A 9,857-nucleotide genomic window follows, 5' to 3' on the forward strand; every position below is an offset into this window, starting at 1 on the left:
GTAAAAACACCACAAACCAATACTCTCCTGCAAAGTCTTAATCATTCAACCACCTTGTTTTCAACACATAAGGACAGAATAAGCTATTGTGAAATAATTTGACTAAAATGACAGTTACATTTGGTGTTGGCTAGACTAGTTTGACTGAAATGGTCAATATCAATAGAGACTAAGAAAGAACTCAATCAGATGGTTTCAGTTGAAACAAAGTCAAAGACTAAGCATGGAATAGGTGTGTCTGTGACTAAAAATAATGAATAAAAATACTCAGACATTTCAGTCTAGTCGAAATCTGACCACATGTGGGGCCGCCACAGTTGTATCTGTTTCTAAGAAAAGGCTCTACGGCAAATGTTCCAGACTCTAGTCACTCAACAAGGAGCTTCTGACCTGCCCCTAGTGTGGATGCCCTATACATCTCCTTTTAGAGCACCTGACCCAGTCGTGATCAAATGCGACTGTACCAGAAGTACAGCATGTCCGCTTGACGATAAACCTCAAGAAAACAGAATCATATAAGTTGCATGCTTTCGTAGAGCGACTTACAATTGCTACTCACTGGAACTTTAGATGGATAGGCAGTTGCCCTCTAGTAGAATGGTGCGTTCCCTGTCAAGGTGCTTCCACTTGCCCACTCGAATTGGCCATCCAGCTGGCACGCTTTAAGTCTCTGCACAGGAGAGGTCGCACAGCCGAGTTGCTGAGTGCCATGTGCGTGCCCTAAGAGGGAACGTTTGATGCTACGGCCATGCAATCACGCCGCGTTCAGGAGTAGTTTCCTTCTGACATGATGGGCTTGCTAGTTGGTCTGTGCTTTGTCCAAGTAGCAGGCTCATGATCATGATCTGTTAGTGACATTCGAATCTATATGTCTATCGGCCAGTCTTCTGGTCAAACTAGACAGCAAGGGCAGTTTATCCATATACGGTTAGACAGGACAGCTACAACATGTTCACCTCGCACGCTGAAGTGATGCCTAGCTAGGACGGGCTGATTTTTTCGGTTATGCGGAACTGATTAAATGCATTACTTAAACGTTTCCTACTGTGCTGTGTGTAATATGGCTGTAATATTTTTCGAAAAATCTGCATCATTCCTACACAACAATTTCTAGACTCTCGCAGATTTGTGCAGTTGCTTTAAGGGACTCCATAGTAGCTTACTGTACTCTCTCACTTTCCAGAACGCGCCCAATATGGTCTAAGCTGCGGCCGCGGACAGTACAGAACACTACACGACACGCACCTGACACGACACTACGTGGCTGAGAAGGGTCTAGCTGCGCGGCCGCGGACAGTGGGAAGTTGAACATAGCAAGCCCCAGGAAGGCGCCGGATCCTGACTTGAGAATATTCGTTGTGGCCGCAAAGGCGGTACTACACCTTCTTTAGGTGCTGGGCCCGGAAACACTTTTTCCATTGACTTACATTGGGAAAGAGTGCTTGTAACTCGTTGGATAATTTTTTTTAAATAAATACAACTACCCAGTATGACGTTTGTATAGACCCTTATTAAAAAACATTCGTTTCTCCAGTTGTAAAATGTGCTAATAACGTTATTCTGAGAGTATTTTCCCTCTCCATTAATGAACGCGCATCTAACCCACCGGGACCGCGCTGCCCGCAGCACGTTCATGTTACGTGTTCAGTACTTACATGAGTTTCTCTTTACCCATGGATGCACAATAACAACGGACCATATCGCCTTACTGCCAGCCCACGGAGCTGTAATAATGGATATATTGCACATGTTTGCTGTAATTCATCATTTGTAAAATATTATACTACATGGGCTGTATGATGTAAATCTCGTCAATTCGCTTTTAACGGTAGTGCCTCTCAGCCACCGTAGTGTCGTGTCAGGTGGGCGTGTCGTGTAGTGTCGTGTAGTGTTGTGTACTGTCCGCGGCCGCAGCTAGACCCTTCTCGAACGCGCACAAAACTCAGACACATTGCCTGTGACTACCCGATCTGCAGCTCTGCCCGATATTATTTGTTGTATTTAATTTTACAAGTTTTTTCAGGGACAAGACTACAAGACTTTTTTTTTTCAGTTTCATTTAAAAAAAATCTTTGCACATTAATGACAGCCAAGTGGTGCTGTTTTTATTTTATTTTTTTTATTCTTGAACAACTGATTTGTTCACATAGGCCTAGACTACTTGGTAATCTCATTTATTTTGATTGTGTTACTAAAGAAAATATGTATTGAAATGTTGCCTTGGTCTGGTTTGTTTAGAAAAAAACAGAAAAAAATCGAGGTTTAAATCGAAAATTGTCCATTAGTTAGAAAAAAATCGAGATTTTATTTTTAGGCCAAATCGCCCAGCCCTACCAGGATATCAGGTCAGAGAGGAGTAACTTGTAACGGACTGTAGTGATAGTCCAACCCTGTCTCACGGCATTTCGTGTTATAGTCACGACATTTAATCTACTGATTCGTGTTCACCAACGCGATTTTCCCCTTTTTTCATGTCACACATAACGATTTTAAAAGCAATGTATTTCTATTGGTAGTATGTTTCGTGCCTGCAGCACGTCTTTTAGTCCGTTCGGGTCTTGGAAGACCGGAAGCTGTGGGGTTCATAAAAACATGTTCTTACTCTGCCATTATTGTTTTTATTTTAAATCGTATAATGTCTGACTTCTTTTGTCGTCTGTGAGGAAAAGAAATGGGGCTCAGAGCCTCAAAATACTGAAATCTGTATTTTTTTTAAAACAATTTTTCCTTCTAATTTGTTATTCTTTTCTAAATAACACACTGTTATTTACTCACCAATAACACACAATTATCCTTGTTTTTATTTATTTGTTTAATTCCATAATCTCTGGCTTTTTTGGCAGGAACTGAATTTCAAAATAAAAATAACCGGAAACAGACGTAGGACTATCAGGGACATTTCAAGCAACATTGCGAAACACAGCCACTGGCTGTGTTTCGCAATGTTGCTTGAAATGTCCCTGATAGTCCTACGTCTGTTTCCGGTTATTTTTATTTTGAAATTCAGTTCCTGCCAAAAAAGCCAGNATTGTCTGTATGATAAATAAATAACACTGTACCTTGCAAATCAAGTAGCGGGTACATTTACCCGTTGGCGGTTTTAGGTATACAGCGACCTCTTGCGGTTCTAGTGTTAATAGAGATCTGCAGATAAATGTTTAGTCTTCTCAAGCACCAACTATCAAATATCTCTCCTGATTGTTGGCACTTGACAATCACCTTTCCTGAATTTTACTCAGGTGTAACTAAAGTCTGCTTTAAGGGTTGTTTATATTTCACATCATTAATCAGAATCTGCAAAGTAAATAAAATAAATGTAGTGGAGTAAAAATACCAGGTTAACCTCTGAATTGTAGTGGAGTAGAATTACAAAGTAACAATGAGCTGTCATGTGGGTATATATTAATGCTGCCCATTATGGATACAAGCGATTTTCACCCATTTAGTAATTACATGTTTTAAATGTGTACACACCAATGTGTTTCCTACCGCCTATAAACCTCCAGGGCTGTACACAGTTTAATACTGTCAACTTCTAATTTTGGGAAAAACGCCTTTTAAAACTACAATTCCCAGTAGAGACGTGCCATATAGAACATGTTGCGAAACACAATAGCCAGCATGTGTAGTTCTCGGGGGGCGTTCGAGTCCAGTTTTGAATAGTCTGCAGTGGTTTCGTTCCATTTCAAAGAGCTTGACGCTCGGCGTAACCTTGGCGCACTGCCACTCCAACATCACAGGGTTTGTCAACGGGACTGTAGTCCCAAACGATAGCTGGGGATTATGGGTAGTGTAGTGTCTTCTGCCATCCTAAATCTCGAAATGTCCCGTCTGTTTCCGGTGACTTTATTTACGGCTAAAAAGCATGCCCAAGATTATAGAATTAAACGAATAAATAAAAACAAGGATAATTGTGTGTTATTGTTGAGTAAATAACAGTGTGTTATTTAGAAAAGAATAATAAATTAGAAGGAAAAGATTTTGAAAAAATACAGATTTCAGTATTTTGAGGCTCTAAGCCCCATTTCGGCAAAAAAAGTCAGACATTATACGATTTAAAATAAAAACAAATAAATAAAAAGATAAAACACTGGCATGTAATTTACGTTAGAATAAATAGAATGGTTTTGAATAATAGATGATAGTCAAATCTACGTCACTCTACAGCCCCGCCCACTTTTGGGGAAACCAACCCTGTCATTTGAATGGCGATTAAGCCTGAAGCCACAGAGATCTTCTTTTACTTTCCTTTCTTCTTAGAGGAAGTACAGAAACACGTAACTCTGGATTTGTTTTAATGTTTGAGGTGCAATAAACGACACAGCAGCTTTTTGGCATGTTAAAACTATTATTTTCTGCTTCGCTCATGAGAGTAACACCTGGCGAAATTACAGCCTCGCCTACTGATTTTAATTTAACCATATATCGAGCCCGATTGTCGATTTCAAAGGTGTGCTCTAAAATGATATTTATAAATGACGATTATCATTATTATAAGCAAGACAATAAATGGCAAAGATATGTAGAAAATAAACGTATTTAAGATGTTCATAACTAACGTAACGTGGGAGAAAATATGTTTCTAGAAGATATGTAGAAAATAAACGTATTTGAGATACGTTCATAACAAACGTAACGTGGGAGAAAATACGTTTCTTGCTCAACGTAATCCAGAATGCAGTTTAGTTCTGTGGGAACGTAATTTTTAGGAGACAGGGTTGAGCTGACAGCCGCGCTGAAACTCCAGCGGTAACCGTTAGGGTGAGAATATTCACATCGCGTCCGTTGTGAACGCAGCATAATGCAGTTCAGAAACCACTGTTCTGACGATTTTAAAGCAACTTCGAGATTTTAACAGTATCAGGGGCACGCAGGTCATGGTGGCCGTAGGACGTACAATTATTTTCGGGGCTTCACGGCCAGACCGAGGGGCCATGACGGCATGGACGTCATTGCCGCCGTGAAAATCCTACCCTGGTGCACTCAAAGCACTCACATTCTATGACTGAGGTACTCTCTGTATCACGATAGATATGGTATCTCTGAAAAGGCATATCGTGGAGACCTAATATCGTCTCAACGACATAAATCGTCATATCGCCCACCCCTACACTCATGTTAAAATCTGAAGAGGGCCTCTTTACCAAGCTCCAAACTAAATTAAATATCTCAAAAAGTATAAAGGTAAAAAAAAAAGAAAAGTCATAGCACACATGCCCTGAAGGAGCTGAACATTTTAATATTTGAATGGTTTCTGTAGCTGAAAGTATGTGGAAGGAGTAGCATTTGGCGCACGGTGTAGTTAAAAGAGGATTTTAAGGTTCCTCCCATTGAGTTCCATGTTAAAAAAAGAGTTTGAAAAAATGAATATTTGAAAAAGTATAAAATATTTTGAAAAAGTTGAAAGTTTCCCATCATGTGCTGAAAAGGCTGAATAATTTGATATTTGAATGGTTTCAGTAACTGAAAGTATGCTGAAGTTATTGAGAGTGGCACAGCATTCGCACTAATTATCTTTCAAGAGTTTGGAGGGTTCTCTCACTAAGCGCAACTTAGTGTGGCTCAAACGTCTCAGGCTGGATACATATGTGGCTCTGATCTTTGGTTATTAAATAGCCTGAAAGATGTTGGACGGACTGTGTGTCTGGTGGTGCTGGTAGTTTTACCAGCACTGCATTGCAAAAGAGTGCAAACTGTGATGGCTTATCTTTCTATTAGCTATTTTTAAGTTATAGACTCATTGTGTAACTCTTTTTCAAATACCTAACCATAACCGTATCCAAAATGGAGATATGCAGGCCGTTACTCATATTCAAACCCCAAACTAATAGAAAACAGCAGATACAAAGTGAAATAACTACGTTAGACTGTGAATTTGTACCAACAAAGTCTGCTTGCCACAGCTCAATAATTTGTCTGCCTTCTGAAGCCTGCAGGGTGGGCCTGTGTGAGGCAAGATGTAGAAGAGAGAAATAAATGCTCCAGATTCATATTTTGTTTTGATGATGTAAGGCTTCTATGATGATGCACTGCAAACCAAAGATCTGCAACCTTTTATAATACTGTTCATATCACAAAAAACACTTAAACAGTGCACTGCATACTGTAATCACAGCATTGAGAAGAAAACACTTGACCTGATTGTAGTCTCCAATCACCCGGGCCTTTTATTTACAGGCAGAATGATTTGGTCATGTGACACTCAAACTATTTCCAGTGCAGAGTTCCAGTACTTTTAGTCTTTATTTTTCAAAAATGCAGTTTGCAACTTAAAGAGAAAATGTTATGCACATTTTCAGGTTCATATCAGTATGTAGTGTCTCTACTGGGACATGTCTCCATGCTTTAATGTTCAAACTAGGGCTGGGCGATTTGGCCTAAAAATAAAATCTCGATTTTTTTTTCTAACTGATGGACAATTTTCTATTTAAACCTCGATTTTTTTCTGCACCANTATGTTGATGCAATAATGAATTTACTTAAGCCTTTAGGGTTTTATTAAATGTAGACAAAAGTGTTTAATTTTGTATTTAACCCTTCACTCCGCTTTCAGAACCATGACATGATTGGCCAGGTTGGAGTGGGAAGGCGGGCAGTCTCCTATAAATGTGGTTGGGAAGAGGGAAGGGGGCAGTTTGTGTTTGTTCCTTGCTGGTGAATGCAGCACCAGACATGCAGTTTGTGTTTCTGGGGAATAATGATGAAGGCTAAGAATAAAACGCCTGTTTATTTTTTGCAAGAAAACCCTCTCTCCACGTATCGTTCTTTCACCTGCACCTCACATCGTAACAATTACGATTTAGCAAGAAACTTATTTTCTCCCACGTTACGTTCGTTATGAACGTATCTCGAATACGTTTATTTTCTGCATATCTTCTAGAAACATATTTTTTCTCCCACGTTACGTTTCTTATGAACGTATCTTAAAGACGTGTATATTCTACATATCTTTGCCATTTATTGTCTTGCTTATAATAATGATAATAGTCATTTATAAATATCATTTTAGAGCAAACATTTCAAATCAGTAGGCGAGGCTGTGATTTCGCCAGCTGTAAAGCAGAAAATAATAGTTTTAACATGCCAAAAAGCTGCTGTGTCGTTTATTGCACCTCAAACATTAAAACAAATCCAGAGTTACGTATTTCTGTACTTCCTCTAAGAAGAAAGGACAGTAACAGAAGATCTCTGTGGCTTCAGGCTTGATCGCCGTTCAAATGACAGCGTTGGTTTGCTGTAGTTTTTAAAGATATTACTGATTTTCTTTGAATATAAGAATGTAAATACTGAGTTGAGAAAATAGTCAGGGATTTGGGTGATGGGAGACACATCTATGGAATCACAATTTCAATAGCTTACCATTAAATGACGGATATGCATTTATGTCTGTGATGTTTTACAAATCAGATATTAATGTGTAGAAGTAAAACATGAGAAATAGTATAGCAATATCCTGTAAAATTATGTAAAAACATGAATAAAGCTACACATCTTCAGATGTTATACATACATAAGTGTCCTACACTAATAATACAAAGTGGTTATTAGTAACTAAAGTATGCTTTAAGGGTTGTTTATATTTCACATCATTAATCAGAATCTGCAAAGTAACTAAAATAAATGTAGTGGAGTAAAATATGGTTAACCTCTGAATTGTAGTGGAGTAGAATTACAATGTAACAATGAGCTGTCATGTGGGTATATATTAATGCTGCCCATTATGGATACAAGCGATTTTCACCCATGTATTAATTACATGTTTTAAATTTGTACACACCAATGTGTTTGCTATCGCCTAAACCTCCAGGGCTGTAGTTTAACACTCTCAACTTCTAATTTTGGGAAAAACGAAAACGTCTTTTAAAATTACAATTCCCAGTAGAGACGTGCCATAGAGAACATGTTGCGAAACACAATAGCCAGCATGTGTAGTTCTCGGGGGGCGTTCGAGTCCAGTTTTGAATAGTCTGCCGTGGTTTCGTTACATTTCAAAGAGCTTGACGCTCGTCGTAACCTTGGCGCACTGCCACTCCAACATCCAATCCCAGAGTTTGAAGATTAATCACGGGGTTTGTCAACGGGACTGTAGTCCCAAACGATAGCAGGGGATTATGGGTAGTGTAGTGTCTTCGGCCATCCTAAACTGAATTTTTTTTAAAACTATTATGTTCTGCCTCGCTCATGAGAGTAACAGCTGGCGAAATTACAGCCTTGCCTACTGATTTCAAATGTGTGATAAAATGATATTTATAAATGACTATCATTATTATAAGCAAGACAATAAATGGCAAAGATATGTAGAAAATAAACGTATTTAAGATACTTTCATAAGAAACGTAACGTGGGAGAAAATATGTTTCTAGAAGATATGTAGAAAATAAAGGTATTTGAGATACGTTCATAACGAACGTAACGTGGGAGAAAATAAGTTTCTTGCTAAACGTAATTGAGAATGAAGTTTAGTACTGTGGGAACGTAATTTTTAGGAGTCAGGGTTGGTAAATGACTGCACTCGCAGAAAGTGGCTTTGGCCTTTTCTCTGTAACAGCCAGTCATTTGTGGACCCAGACACAGGAGCCCACACCCAAAAGATTGAGCGGGCTTGGTCAATATACAAGTCCCAGGTCTGGAGACTGCTGGGAAACTGCACAGTAAAGACTCTGAAGAGTCATTGTTCTTTCATAGAGTGGACACATTGGCTGGCAAATGAACACAAAGATGGTCCCCGGCAGATTGTTGCATGACATACGCCACTTTCACAAGTTCTAGATACAAAAGCAACCTCGTTTTGGTTATTACTGTCATTAATAAATTCAGTTTGTTTATTTATGTTCCTCATTTATATCAAATGTGTTCATAACATTTGGATTGTTGTTTAAATTAAAATGTAAACTTGAGCTGTAGATCCGTCATTGTCATGAACAGTGTTTGTTTGTTTGTTAAACTGCTTGACTAATGGTAAGATAATGGTGAAGAAATTATTAGTTAAAGGTAGGGTAGGTAAGAATCGAGCAACCAGCTCGAGTGCGCTAGAATTTGAAAGTACGCAGCCGAAAAAAATCTTCCCCTTTCTTCAGACTTCCTTACAGAGCCCCTCCTCCGACACACAAACGTGCACATGACCAATGAGGGCACTAGATAAGTTTGTGCACAGATGGAAGGCTGACAGGCAGGTAGGCCTTCCAGTTATTTTAGCCGGGCCAGCTAAAATAATTAGTCATGCTTTTTACAGGGCCACGGCTTCCACAGAAGACATTTTGTAATGTGTTTATTGTCAAAGCATTTAATGTATTCATTGCTATCGGGATGTTAAGAGCATTCCATGGAATATAACAAAAAGTTTTTCTGAAGTGAATTACCTACCCCACCTTTAATGGGTAACTACTGTTTTTGATGCATTACTTTACTTGAGGGGACACAAACTGCTTAAGTAACGGTAAGGTGATCACGACTGTAGGCAATGGGTAACTACTCTTTTTGATGCATTGCTTTACTTGAGACACAAACTGCTTAACATGCATGAATTATGAAAACCTCAGTCAACATTTTTTAAGTGTTATTATTAGGGCCGGGACTCGATTAAAAAAATTAATCTAATTAATTAGAGGCTTTGTAATTAATTAATCGAAATTAATCGCATTTTTAATCACATATACTATATGTGATTAAAAATGCGATTAATTTCGATTAATTAATTACAAAGCCTCTAATTAATTAGATTAATTTTTTTAATCGAGTCCCGGCCCTAATAATAANCTGCAGATCGGGTAGTCACAGGCAATGTGGCTGAGTTTTGAGTCGTGTCAGGAGGGCGTGTCGTGTAGTGTTGTGTAGTGTTGTGTACTGTCCGCGGCCGC

This window comes from Notothenia coriiceps, unplaced genomic scaffold (assembly GCF_000735185.1).
Source record: "Notothenia coriiceps isolate Sejong01 unplaced genomic scaffold, NC01 NC01_scaffold00016672, whole genome shotgun sequence".
In the NCBI taxonomy this organism is placed as follows: domain Eukaryota; kingdom Metazoa; phylum Chordata; class Actinopteri; order Perciformes; family Nototheniidae; genus Notothenia; species Notothenia coriiceps.